General features: G+C 43.9%; 3 non-coding genes and 7 pseudogenes across 3 annotated transcripts; all 10 read left to right on the top strand.

The window, feature by feature from the left end:
- The first annotated feature begins 10865 nt into the window (after window positions 1–10865).
- On the top strand, window positions 10866–10984 carry LOC136733746 (uncharacterized; annotated as a pseudogene).
- Window positions 10985–11199: 215 nt separating this feature from the next.
- Window positions 11200–11318, top strand: LOC136733558 (uncharacterized; annotated as a pseudogene).
- A 211-nt stretch (window positions 11319–11529) lies between these two features.
- On the top strand, window positions 11530–11648 carry LOC136733740 (uncharacterized; annotated as a pseudogene).
- Window positions 11649–11867: 219 nt separating this feature from the next.
- On the top strand, window positions 11868–11986 carry LOC136733468 (uncharacterized; annotated as a pseudogene).
- A 216-nt stretch (window positions 11987–12202) lies between these two features.
- Window positions 12203–12321, top strand: LOC136733323 (5S ribosomal RNA). The gene has a single exon (XR_010810213.1). It is a non-coding gene; the product is annotated as a 5S ribosomal RNA (ribosomal RNA).
- Window positions 12322–12531: 210 nt separating this feature from the next.
- Window positions 12532–12650, top strand: LOC136733635 (uncharacterized; annotated as a pseudogene).
- A 224-nt stretch (window positions 12651–12874) lies between these two features.
- On the top strand, window positions 12875–12993 carry LOC136733360 (uncharacterized; annotated as a pseudogene).
- A 209-nt stretch (window positions 12994–13202) lies between these two features.
- Window positions 13203–13321, top strand: LOC136733407 (5S ribosomal RNA). Its single transcript, XR_010810239.1, has one exon. It is a non-coding gene; the product is annotated as a 5S ribosomal RNA (ribosomal RNA).
- Window positions 13322–13541: 220 nt separating this feature from the next.
- Window positions 13542–13660, top strand: LOC136733572 (uncharacterized; annotated as a pseudogene).
- A 224-nt stretch (window positions 13661–13884) lies between these two features.
- Window positions 13885–14003, top strand: LOC136733338 (5S ribosomal RNA). The gene has a single exon (XR_010810227.1). It is a non-coding gene; the product is annotated as a 5S ribosomal RNA (ribosomal RNA).
- Window positions 14004–14028: the final 25 nt, after the last annotated feature.

Here is a 14028-nt window from a genome sequence, read left to right as displayed (position 1 = left end):
CCTATTGAAGTCCAATCTACACCAGTACAGGTTCAGAAGAACTGTTCCCGAATCCAGATTGAACTGATCAATAGTTAATTTCTTACCTACACATTGTATTTAGGGATCTATTACTAGGGATTTAAAAACTCTTCATTGTGGAACTCATAGCTTCCAAATGAGCACATCGTTAATTTCCTGGAGTATCTGGTTATCTATTTATCAATATGTAAGAAACCTTCACCGAATGTTTGTGGTTGCCTCGGATTCCTATTTCTAAATTTGGCTCTAATTCCATTTCTAACATGTTACTTTTAACTTCTGTATTCGTAAGACCTATTTAAATAACTTAATTTTGTATTATTATTTCTGTTTGCAATAGCATTCTGTGTACAGTTAAATGCTGACTTTCTTGTAGGTCTGTTATTACAACATATTTAACTGGCGTTTTTTAGCTATCATTCTGTAACTATTTGTGACTTATGACTCTCTTAGTCATATTCTGGACTATACAGTACATGAAAAAGTCAAAATATGGACATTTACCTTGCGCAAACTGAAAACGTACAAACATACAAAGAGACACATATTAATTTATATCCATAGTAAATTCAGATACCATGGTTTTGGTTGGCATGTTATATTGACCTGCAGTGTCTCAAACTACCCTTATTTATTACTTATCTAGTAATTTTCCTTCAGTATCTTGAGGACTGTCATTTATACTGAAAAACATATATATATATTTTTAATTTGTCTTCGGGGCATTCAGATTGAATTATGCCTGTTGTCTTTTCTTTCTTTTCTCTAACAAATGTTTTAAGATAGCTAGCTTTGGTTTCTCATTTCTTAATGCTTTGTATTCCTATTTTGCAAAACCGTTTTTAGGTGCTCAAGTCTATCTGAATCAAAAGTCCCATCTTCTGGAAACCTTAATTTTCTGTCACCTATTGTCCAGTCAAACGCACCGCTTCACTCCATAGTTATCATACATGTACCTTACATGTGTACCTTTAAGTGGCGGGTCGCCCGTCTTACTAGAGCTGTTCCCACACAGTAACACGTTTTCCCATTTTCTATGTATCGTTTTGTACACAACAACCAAGGCGTGCAAGCCCGCAAAATAACAATAAACGACAGGGGAGAAAACATAGCAAAAAACAAGAAAACACAAATAATACTAAATCCTATATAGGAATAACAACAAACATGCTTTTCAATGTTTGCATTTATAGAACTTGTATATAACTTAATGACTTTTCTTCATTTACCATAAACACTATAAACTTCTATAAACTATAAACACGTTATTTTATATTATCACCGGCGTATCAGATATTGAACAATTAATTAGCGCTCCTTTTTTTTTTTTTTTTCTAATAGTAGGTCAAACCCACTTAAGCCTGCGGGAACCCAGACAGGAAAACGCAGTCCTGTTCCTTCACAAACAAGAAGACACAGTCAAGTCTATGGTAACCCTAAGAAACCATGCTCCTCGGTTATTGGTGTCAATGGATCTCATTATCCTGAAACTTTCATGATCGAAACATGGAATACTGTTTGTCAGTTTCCATAAAACTATGCATTAAGAGTAATGCAACAGTCACTTATCATTTTGAGCAGCTGTATCAATTGATAGTTAGATCTTTGTAATGAAATGAATAGACAGTGATCTCAGATGTAATGTGTGAATTGCATTTTGAAATGGTAATACTTTGATGTTAAGTTGTGTCATTTTAGTTCAATGAACAAATGATCTGAGGTTGATGTGTATTGTATCCAAGCAATTGTAAAAAAGTGTTAGAGTTTTGAAAAATGTGCATTTTGATCATCGGGTGTGAGTTTAGTGTCTAGAGTTTTGAAAAATGACATCAAGGTTCTGAAATGAGTGCCAAAGTGATTGTAAAAAAGTGTAATATCAGGGGACAGTGGCTATTAGTGATCTGGCCTTCCGTGGCCTCTGTATTAATGTAACAGGTCACATTGTATGTGTACACTGATACTTGATAGTATAATATAGTACAAGTAAAAAACATACATAGGTATCATAGAAGTATTTTGCAGAAATGATTATGGATAGTTATCAAAATGGAGAGGAAATGCTAAATCCAGTCTCCCCAGGCTGAGCTTCTATTGCTGCACCTGCTGGCCCCACTATATGGATAGAGCCACACCAAGTACAAGAGTCTCCCCATTGCTATTTATATCTCCCTATCCAAACTTATATACGTGTCAGGGTGGGGTGCCTATTCCCCTGCATGCTTTGAAACCTATAGCACCTGGGACGCACACTTGGGATCCGGTTCCTCTGCCCCTCACATACACATGAGGAATCCTAGGTGCTCAATACGTCATACTGTCTCGTTCATCTCATGTGTAAACTATGGACAAATACATGACTAAACGTGTTTAGTTGCTTTTCCCAGAATGCAAATATATGCAAATAACGGGGACTATGATTGGCTCCCTGACATTACCCACACTGCGACTGATGCTACCCATTTCACTACCCAACAAAGACCCATAATATGCATGTGTCTGTCTGTCTGTCTGTCAAAGTATGTGTGTCTGTGTCTGTTTGTGTGTGTTTGTGTGTCTGTCTCTGTGTGAAAATGTGCCTGTCTCTGTGTGAAAGTGAGTGTGTCTGTGTCTGTGTCTGTCTGTCTGTGAAAGTGAGTGTGTGAAAGTGTGTGTGAGTGTCTGTCTGTCTGTCTGTCTTTGAAAGTGTGTGTGAGTGTCTGTCTGTCATGTAACTTGCACATCTGTTAGGGCACCATATGCAGAGATGTACACATATTGTTCCTTTTCCATATACACTCACCTAAAGGATTATTAGGAACACCATACTAATACTGTGTTTGACCCCCTTTCGCCTTCAGAACTGCCTTAATTCTACGTGGCATTGATTCAACAAGGTGCTGAAAGCATTCTTTAGAAATGTTGGCCCATATTGATAGGATAGCATCTTGCAGTTGATGGAGATTTGTGGGATGCACATCCAGGGCACGAAGCTCCCGTTCCACCTGTAGCGTAAGGTACACTTATAAATTTCAATTAAAGAAGTGAATTTATAGTATCACCTTATCACGAATCCTGGAATCTTGTAGAACTCAATTTCTGTAATAATTGGACACAGACACCAATTCCAAAGATATAAATTGTCAAATTTATTCAAAACAAAGACTAAATGTAGCACTACACTAATTATACAAAAGGGAAAAACTAATTAAAATTCAACTCTATATCAACAAATCAAAGACAAATCACTTCCGTGACCAAATCAAAGACCATGGGATCGCATATGATAACACAAATCGTTAAACAAAAGAGGTTATAAACACATTGACTACAATACCAGTTAGTAAGATGAAGGTGAGTCTCTTGTTAGTATTATTAGTCAGACATTAAATAACTACGCAGGTTAGTATTTATGTCAGGTAACTTCTCGTTATATATATATATATCAGTCTCATTAACGTTTAGGTGGAGAGAAAGATCCTATCATTACTTGTTACCACAATTTCCCTTAACTGATTATTATTCAATGATTAAGGATAGGCAGGGCCACCTATAATCTGGTGTCTATTAACTTGTGTCAATTTCAGACTAAACAGTTAAACAGGAATGAGAAGATATTTCTCGGCGTTGACAGATTTTATTTCTAAAATTATCAACAAAACAGTTTAATGCAACACACATTTATATTTAAGAAAACTAAATGATATTACACATTCTAGAGTTATGAATCACAGATTAACATTTCTAATTGATTTCTCAAATGTCATGAATCATGAACTCCAAACTGTTAAACTTATCTGAACTTCGTCGCAGAGAGGCCTCTCTGGCTTCGGGCTCAGATAACAGCACACGGCACGAGGTCCGTGTGGTTTGGAACAAAGGCAGTCCGGTTCGGCTTTGTCCAAGAACTTCCACTCAGTCGATGCACCTGGAAGTTGGGGTTTCGCGAAAGTAGAGTCGTTTCCAAACAGATTTTCCACTGGTTTGAAGGCTCCAAGGTTGTGCACAAAATCTTCTTTGTAAGCAGGTTTCCACTGTAGTTACTTGAAGACAAAGTCTTTGAGGAAAGCAGGGCCCTGTTTGTTCCAAGGGTCAAGTTTCTTAAAACTCAAATAGCTATTTAAATGACTGACACTTTCGTATTCAGTCGACTTAGTCATTTGTCCAGCTGTAAAACTCCACTGATCAGGTGGGCACAGGCGGGCAGCGCAGTCTGTAAAGTTCTTTATTTAATAAAGTCCTTTAAAAGAATTCTTTGTACGGCTCAATCTCCTTCTCCCAGTTTAACTCTTCTGTTGCCGGCAAAGACTTGGTTGGTTTCTGGTTCCGGTTCGGGCAACAGAGCTACAGGTTGAGCTGTGGCAGCGAGTTACTGGTTCAGGTGAGAGAGAGAGAGAAAGAAAGGCCGTGTTTGTCCTTTATAGTCTATCAGATCAATAGGTGATTGGTTCCTGAGTTCTTGAGATTGGATTTCGGTTTCAGCCCCCAGTGTCCTATTGGAGGGGGGCTTGATTTATGACTGATGTCAATCCATGCCATCTTTTGGAAATGCCGGTTGGCCTGGGTTCGTAGCTCTATGTCGGGATTTCGGCTCTCATCCACTTCAAAGAGTTTTTATCACCTACAGGCCCCTTTCTCCAGACATCTCATAGCAGAATAACAAACTATTTGGACTCTTCTCTGTGCCATCCTCCCCAAAACTGTCACTTTGATGCAAACCAGTTCCAAGCTGATGAGCTAAGGAAATCTGATAACTTTGGGGGGGAGAGGTCTTCTTTAGATCCGTGCTTCAGCTCAGAGCCCAAATACTCTTATCCAAATACACCCAACATAACGCTACATACCCCCTTTCTTGAATGGGACTGAGGTCGACTAGGGCGTTATCCCCTTCAAGACAAAATAAGACGTTAAGCATTTATCTCAAAGTTATGTAACAGAATTCAACAGTGGACTTCACCATTCATGACCCCGAGAAATCAAAGAAAACAAACTAATAGTTCATTATTTAAGCAGAATGTATTCCAATCAAATTGACAATCCTATACTAGCACATATACAGGTTACATATTATAACACAAGTACATTAAAACAAAAAAACAATTGGTATTACTCAGTATTGAGTATGGTTACTGACGGTAACCAATAGGTGGAAGTTGATTAACAGAGGGAGGTGACTGGGAATTCAGGTGTTATTCAGGCACCTGACCTTCACTATGTCTATAATAGTTGGTAGGGACCTGGGTTCGAATGGTTGGCTTACATGGTAAGCCGGTGCCCCCTTTAGGGACATGCACAAAAAATGGTCTCATTGGGAAGTTGTACCTTGGTGGCTGTATCATATCTGTCATTCAATTCCACAGGCTTTGGTGATTCAACTTGAGCCCACAACCTGTTCAATAGATCCTGACCAATGATCAACTTCTCTGTTTCAAATTTGGAAATATAAACTGGATGAACCAACTTAATCTTCCCAAAGGTGAACTCTAACAATGCCTTTTGAGTGAGCTGTGCCTTAGTCTCTGTGTAACTTGTAATGTTCACACTACAAGCTTCCACTTTCAGTCGTTGGTCTGAGGTTTCCATAATTTGTTTCAGGTTGCCCATTGTGGTGGCAGACATTAAACAAATTTCAGCCCCAGTGTCCAACAAGGCTCCTCACTCCCACACATTCTCAATGGTCACTTCTATGTAAACTTGCTTGGCTCTGCCTCTCTGTGTCAGATCACCCAGTAACATCACCAAAGGTTCAGCTTGCCTGCAGGCAACTTCCCCCACTGGGAGGTCCCAGTGGGCTGATGTGTCAGAGAAACCCCCCTGCTGTTCCTCACATCCAATCAAAAACACAGAGGCGGGGACAGGGGGTGGTTCCAGAGCTAGTCATTCCTTAGGTGGCGAGTCCGGCCCTTTACCCTGGCTACTAACTTCCAGTTTGGGAAGAGGGGGCAAAGGGAGCAGAGCTAAGCGTAGCAGTAGCTCAGAAACTGCAACATTGCTCAGAGACTGAGTTAACCCACCTAGGCTAGGAGCAGATTTCTTTTTTTTATTGTAAGCCTGGGTGTCTTGGATTCCATCCTTGGGAGGTTCTTTCCTTCTTTGAATCTCTGTCCCCTCTAACTCCAGTGGAGAAATAGGGCTCTCAGAGCGCCTTGCCAGTACTTGGGTGCTTGAATCTTTACGATCAGAAGTGCTATTGTACTTGCTTTCCCAAGCTTTCTGTGCCATTTTTTCGAATTTCAGCTATGTTCATATACGTTGCGTCTGCATGTAATATGACCATTTCCTTAATCGTTGGGAACAAATTAGCAACAAACAACCCTTTAAAGCTCACCTCTTCCTCGGCCCCGGGTCGATCTTGACCCGCAAAATAGGTTTTCCTAAGCTTTTCATAGTAATCACGGGGGGACTCATGCTGCCATTGATGATATATAGACCCAGGCTTTTACATAGGCGCACTACCTGCTTCCTGCTCTTGTTTACCACGCTGTCGTGGCTGTGTCAGTGTGGAGGTGTGTGTGTGGCACAGCGGGGAGTCTCCGAACAGGTGTGTGTTCCCCTCTGTATTGATGTAGTCCATCTCTCTGCCAGTCCTGGCATTGAGATCGCCACACAGCAGTACAGAGCCCAGGGTCTGGAAGTGGCAGATTTCGTTTTGAAGCTCATGAAAGCCTTCCTCATTATAGTAGGGGGAGTCTGCGGGTGGCATATAAATTGCACATAGGTATATATCTGTGTTATTTTGTAGGGTGTCTTTTCTGATTTTCATCCACAGGTGTGTGTCTCCTCTCTGTACTGGGCATAGGGCTGCTCGGAGCTCCTCCCTGTACCACACGATAATCCCCCACGAGGCCCTGCCACACCTGACTTTGGGTTTTTTATAGGAGGGCACAATCAGCTCCCTGTATCCATTGTATCCATCCAGTGTATAGACATATCTGCACAGCACCAAGTCTCTACAAGAATGAAAACATCTGAACTATTTACAGTGTTGATCAGTTCAGGGCCTGTGCTCTTCATTCCAAAAGTTGAGGAGCGTAAACCCTGCATATTCCAACTGCTTATTTTAAAGGACATGTTCATATATTTTATTATACTTGTCTCTTCTACATAAGAAAGTTTAATTTGTGGTCTACAACTGATATTATATTACTATTAATAATTATATATGGATATACATAATAATCACTCAAAGATTTTATCTTTGCATCAAAATATCAGAATAATTAAATCACATTTTTTCTTACTCTCCATCTCCACAACCATATATATGTGTGTTGAGGCTCAGTTAACTCAGCAGTGTGGTACAGATGACACTGAGGAGTTGCCTTATCTGGGCCAGCTGGGCAGCATCGGGCCTCCAGGCTCTGGAAGCCGCTGCTGCGTGGCTGTGTGGCTGTGCTGGTCCCCGGCTGTCCGCTCTGCTGTGCTGGACGGGCCCTCTGGGGATGGGGGGGTGGGGGGTGGGGAATGGGGCCGCGGGGTCTCAGGGGCTGGGGCTGGGGTGGAGCCGGTGGCTGGGGATGTGGCCGGGGGCTGGGGGGTTTGCTCCTGGTCTCGAGGTGGGGGTGTGTGGGGTTTCGGCCCAGGGTTGTGTCCTTGAGGACCTTTGAGATGATCCTCACACCCGTCTTGTTGAGGTGGACGTGGTCATACAGGTGATGTGGCTGGATGTCTCAGTGGTGTGCCAGGTGGACGTTGGGGAGGAGGGCACATCTTCGGGACACTTCTGCGTTGATGGCCTGGATGATGTGCAGGGGCACGTCTGTGCGGGGCAGCAGTGTGGAGATGGAAATTTTGGCAGTTGGGAATTCCTCTGTGGCTTTCGTTGCTACCTGTCTCAGGGCTGAGGCCACATCGCCCCTGCGGGCACTCAGGTCGTTAGTGCCGGTGTGGATGAGGATGTGTTTGACTTGGCAAAGCCTCCTCTTGGAGAGCAGCTCCAGGGCTCTCTGTGCTGTGGAGCACCAAAGCTTTTTCACTTTTCGCCCAGGGAAGAGGCGCCTCTCAACCAGGAACTTCCCATTGGATTCGCTCAGAATGACCACCTCTGCGTTGACCTGCCACTCCGGGTTTGCGTCGGGAGTGGTGGGGGCAGCGGGTGTGTTTTGGGGGAGTGGCGTTTCAGGGGGTTGTGTATTAGTGGCAGGTCTGGTGATAGTGGGTGTGTCAGGAGTGGTGGGGAGTGTGGGTGGATCAGTGGGTGCGTCAGGGGTTGGAGGTGTTGTGGGGTCAGTGCAGTGCAGTCTCTGTGCTCCAGTGATGTGTAGCTCCTCTCTTAGCTCCTCCAGCTGGCTCTGCAGGCTCCTTAGCTGGCTGTGCTGGGGTGTCCTGGTCAGCTCCTCCCTCGCTCTGCGCAGCTCCGTCCTCAGGGTTTGGCTCTGCTCCTCCAGGTCTCTCACTGCTGCTCTCAGCTCATGGATCTCAGCCTTGTGCTGCATCTTTAGTCTGTGCATCTCATCCCGGAGCTGATCGCACAAGGAGGTCTGGGCCAGGGTGCTCAAGGTCTGCTCCCTGAACTCCGCAAACTCCAGCTCCAGCACTGATAGGCATTCCTTTAGTGTTTTAATGTTGCTGGAGAGTTTTGGGGAGACAGGGGGGCAGTCTGTGGGAGATGGGGCACTGTCTGGCTCCGTGTGGCTGGGGGCAGACTGCAGGGTGGCCGGCTCTGGCTCTTGTTTCTCTACCTCAGTCTGCTGCTTTGAGGTGTGGAAGCCGAGAGCTAATTGGTCCAGGCTGCTCTCGCTGCCCTGCACCATGATGGTCCCGTTGTGGTATACATTAAAAGTGAGCATCACACTGTCTGTGTCTTTCTCTACCAGCACTGAGATCTGCCTGCCTCTGCTAATGCCCCTCTTGTTGTTATTGGGGTATGTCTGGCACAGGGTTTTGTGAAAGGCGGTGTAGAACAGTAGATTGTTCTTGACCCTGTTTTCTCCTTTACCGGTGTAGTCTAGGATGAGGGTCTCAGGAGATGCTCTCATCACAGCTTGTTTGTAGTCCTTCTTAGCCTGTGCAGAGCGAATGTCTTCAGGGTATCGGATTTCAAAAGGCAGCTCTGCAGTCAGACTGCTGTTCGATAGATTTCTATCAGTCTCAGTGGCAGTTGGGCTCTCTCCTACTGTCACTCTATTCAAATCGGAGCTCTGCATTTTCATTGGCAGAGTCAACTACTGAGAATGCTTATTTATTTTATTAATACATATTTTTTTGTTTAATTATTTGTCTCTTACCTCCAATTCTTGTCTTCAGCTTTTCTTTTCTGACTTTTCTTCCTGAACTGTCTCTCTGCTTTCTTCTTTTTGTGTTTCTCTTAAAATTATTATTTTTTGAATACTTTTTCTTCTGAATTTCTATTCAATGTCTTCTGTGTATGTTTATAGTGCTATATATTCATTTGTAAATGACAAATTAAATCCGCTTATGTATAAAAACAAATGTTTTTTAGGAGCTCATATTCCTCTCTCTCTCTCTCTCTCTCTCAATTCATTTCATTTGTATTGTCAAAGCAATTGGACATACATAAACATACATACATATACACTCACCTAAAGGATTATTAGGAACACCTGTTCAATTTCTCATTAATGCAATTATCTAATCAACCAATCACATGGCAGTTGCTTCAATGCATTTAGGGGTGTGGTCCTGGTCAAGACAATCTCCTGAACTCCAAACTGAATGTCTGAATGGGAATGAAAGGTGATTTAAGCAATTTTGAGCGTGGCATGGTTGTTGGTGCCAGACGGGCCGGTCTGAGTATTTCACAATCTGCTCAGTTACTGGGATTTTCACGCACAACCATTTCTAGGGTTTACAAAGAATGGTGTGAAAAGGGAAAAACATCCAGTATGCGGCAGTCCTGTGGGCGAAAATGCCTTGTTGATGCTAGAGGTCAGAGGAGAATGGGCCGACTGATTCAAGCTGATAGAAGAGCAACTTTGACTGAAATAACCACTCGCTACAACCGAGGTATGCAGCAAAGCATTTGTGAAGCCACAACACGTACAACCTTGAGGCGGATGGGCTACAACAGCAGAAGACCCCACCGGGTACCACTCATCTCCACTACAAATAGGAAAAAGAGGTGAGACATTCAGATGGTAGAGTCAGAATTTGGCGTAAACAGAATGAGAACATGGATCCATCATGTCTTGTTACCACTGTGCAGGCTGGTGGTGGTGGTGTAATGGTGTGGGGGATGTCTTCTTGGCACACTTTAGGCCCCTTAGTGCCAATTGGGCATCGTTTAAATGCTACGGCCTACCTGAGCATTGTTTCTGACCATGTCCATCCCTTTTTGACCACCATGTACCCATCCTCTGATGGCTACTTCCAGCAGGATAATGCACCATGTCACAAAGGTCGAATCATTTCAAATTGGTTTCTTGAACATGACAATGAGTTCACTGTACTAAACTGGCCCCCACAGTCACCAGATCTCAACCCAATAGAGCATCTTTGGGATGTGGTGGAACGGGAGCTTCGTGCCCTGGATGTGCATCCCACAAATCTCCATCAACTGCAAGATGCTATCCTATCAATATGGGCCAACATTTCTAAAGAATGCTTTCAGCACCTTGTTGAATCAATGCCACGTAGAATTAAAGCAGTTCTGAAGGCGAAAGAGGGTCAAACACAGTATTAGTATGGTGTTCCTAATAATCCTTTAGGTGAGTTCATCGTAGCTCTTAATACTCTCTTTCTGTCTGGAGGAGATATAATTGAAGTATTGTACACGTACCCGGCTACTTTCAACACCCATTGCTGCACTGATATTTTTCCCTCCATTTTTCTTTATCCATTTTTTTTTTGCTGGAAGTTCCGTCAATACCCGTCAGCCTTTAAGAGACATCATGCAGCCAGGCCTCTTGGCTTGCGGCCACACCGTCCTGAACGCGCCCAATCTCATCAGATCTCGGAAGCTAAACGGGGCAAGGGTTCGTCAGTACTTGGATGGGTGACCTCCTGGAGATATCAGGTGCTGCAAGTTATTTCGTCTGCTGGGTAACTTTATCGTAGCTCTAAATACTCTCTTTCTGTCTGGAGGAGATATAATTGAAGAATTGTACACATACCCGGCTACTTTCAACACCCTTTGCTGCACTGATATTTTTCCCTCCATTTTTCTTTTTTCTTTTTTATTTTGCTGGAAGTTCCGTCAATAACCTCCAGCCTTTAAGAGACATCATGCAGCCAGGCCTCTTGGCTTGAGGCCACACTGGCCTGAACGCGTCCGATCTCGTCAGATCTCGGAAGCTAAACGGGGCAGGGCCTGGTCAGTACTTTGATGGGAGACCTCCTGGAAATACCAGGTGCTGCTAGCTTTTTCGTCTCCTGGGTAACTTCATCGTAGCTCTTAATACTCTCTTTCAGTCTGCAGGAGATATAATTGAAGAATTGTACATGTACCCGGCTACTTTCAACACCCTTTGCTGCACTGATATTTTTCCATCCATTTTTCTTTTTTTTTTTTTTGCTGGAAGTTCCGTCAATACCCGCCAACCTTTAAGAGACATCATGCAGCCAGGCCTCTCGGCTTGCGGACACAAAGTCCTGAACGCGCCCGATCTCGTCAGATCTCGGAAACTAAACGGGGCAGGGCCTGGTCAGTACTTCGATGGGAGATCTCCTGGAAATACCAGGTGCTGCCAGCTTTTTACGTCTCCTGGGGAACTTCATCGTAGCTCTTAATACTCTCTTTCTGTCTGGAGAAGACATAATTGAAGAATTGTACACGTACCCGGCTACTTTCAACACCCTTTCCTGCACTGATATTTTTCCCTCCATTTTTCTATTTTTTTTTTTTTTTTTTTGCTGGAAATTCCGTCAATACCCGCCAGCCTTTAAGAGACATCATGCAGCCAGGCATCTCGGCTTGCGGCCACACCATCCTGAACGCGCCCGATCTCGTCAGATCTCGGAAGCTAAACGGGGCAGGACCTGGTCAGTACATGAATGTGAGACCTCCTGGAAATACCTGGTGCTGCAAGCTTTTACGTCTCCTGGGTAACTTTATCGTAGCTCTTAATACTCTCTATCTGTCTGGAGGAGATATAATTGAAGTATTGTACACGTACCCAGCTACTGTCAACACCATTTGCTGCACTGATATTTTTCCATCCATTTTTCTTTTTTTTTTTTTTTTTTTGCTGGAAGTTCCGTCAATACCCGCCAACCTTTAAGAGACATCATGCAGCCAGGCCTCTTGGCTTGCAGCCACACCGTCCTGAATGCGCCCGATCTCGTCAGATCTCGGAAGCTAAATGGGGCAGGGCTTGGTCAGTACTTGGATGGGAGACCTCCTAGAAATACCAGGTGCTGCAAGCTTTTTACGTCTCCTGGGTAACTTCATCGTAGCTCTTAATACTCTCTTTCTGTCTCCAGGAGATATAATTGAAGAATTGTACACGTACCCGGCTACTTTCAACACCCTTTGCTGCACTGGTATATTTCCCTCTATTTTTCTTTTTTTTTTTTGGTGGCAGTTCCGTCAATACCCGCCAGCCTTTAAGAGACATCATGCAGCCAGGCATCTCGGCTTGCGGCCACACCATCCTGAACGCGCCCGATCTCGTCAGATCTCGGAAGCTAAACGGGGCAGGACCTGGTCAGTACATGAAAGTGAGACCTCCTGGAAATACCTAGTGCTGCAAGCTTTTACGTTTCCTGGGTAACTTTATCGTAGCTCTCAATACTCTCTCTCTGTCTGGAGGAGATATAATTGAAGTATTGTACACGTATCCAGCTACTGTCAACACCCTTTGCTGCACTGATATTTTTCCATCCATTTTTCTTTTTTCTTTTTTTCTTTTTTTTTTTTGCTGGAAGTTCCGTCAATACCCGCCAACCTTTAAGAGACATCATGCAGCCAGGCCTTTCGGCTTGTGGCCACACCGTCCTGAATGCGCCCGATCTCGTCAGATCTCGGAAGCTAAACGGGGCAGGGCCTTGTCAGTACTTGGATGGGAGACCTCCTAGAAATACCAGGTGCTGCAAGCTTTTTACGTCTCCTGGGTAACTTCATCGTAGCTCTTAATACTCTCTTTCTGTCTCCAGGAGATATAATTGAAGAATTGTACACGTACCCGGCTACTTTCAACACCCTTTGCTGCACTGGTATATTTCCCTCTATTTTTCTTTTTTTTTTTGCTGGAAGTTCCGTCAATACCCGCCAACCTTTAAGAGACATCATGCAGCCAGGCCTTTCGGCTTGTGGCCACACCGTCCTGAATGCGCCCGATCTCGTCAGATCTCGGAAGCTAAACGGGGCAGGACCTGGTCAGTACTTGGATGGGAGACCTCCTGGAAATACCTGGTGCTGCAAGCTTTTACGTCTCCTGGGTAACTTTATCGTAGCTCTTAATTCTCTCTTTCTGTCTGGAGGAGATATAATTGAAGAATTGTACACGTACCCGGCTACTTTCAACACCCTTTGCTGCACTGATATTTTTCCCTCCATTTTTCTATTTTTTTTTTTTTTTTTTTTTGCTGGAAGTTCCGTCAATACCCGCCAGCCTTTAAGAGACATCATGCAGCCAGGCATCTCGGCTTGCGGCCACACCATCCTGAACGCGCCCGATCTCGTCAGATCTCGGAAGCTAAACGGGGCAGGACCTGGTCAGTACATGAATGTGAGACCTCCTGGAAATACCTAGTGCTGCAAGCTTTTACGTCTCCTGGGTAACTTTATCGTAGCTCTTAATACTCTCTCTCTGTCTGGAGGAGATATAATTGAAGTATTGTACACGTATCCAGCTACTGTCAACACCCTTTGCTGCACTGATATTTTTCCATCCATTTTTCTTTTTTCTTTTTTTCTTTTTATTTTTTGCTGGAAGTTCCGTCAATACCCGCCAACCTTTAAGAGACATCATGCAGCCAGGCCTTTCGGCTTGTGGCCACACCGTCTTGAATGCGCCCGATCTCGTCAGATCTCGGAAGCTAAACGGGGCAGGGCCTGGTCAGTACTTGGATGGTAGACCTCCTAGAAATACCAGGTGCTGCAAGCTTTTTACGTCTCCTGGGTAACTTCAT

This window comes from Amia ocellicauda, unplaced genomic scaffold (genome assembly GCF_036373705.1).
Source record: "Amia ocellicauda isolate fAmiCal2 unplaced genomic scaffold, fAmiCal2.hap1 HAP1_SCAFFOLD_36, whole genome shotgun sequence".
Classification (NCBI taxonomy): Eukaryota; Metazoa; Chordata; class Actinopteri; order Amiiformes; family Amiidae; genus Amia; species Amia ocellicauda.
The sequence above is the reverse complement of the archived record's forward strand: the minus strand, read 5'-3'. Positions and strand labels throughout refer to the sequence as shown.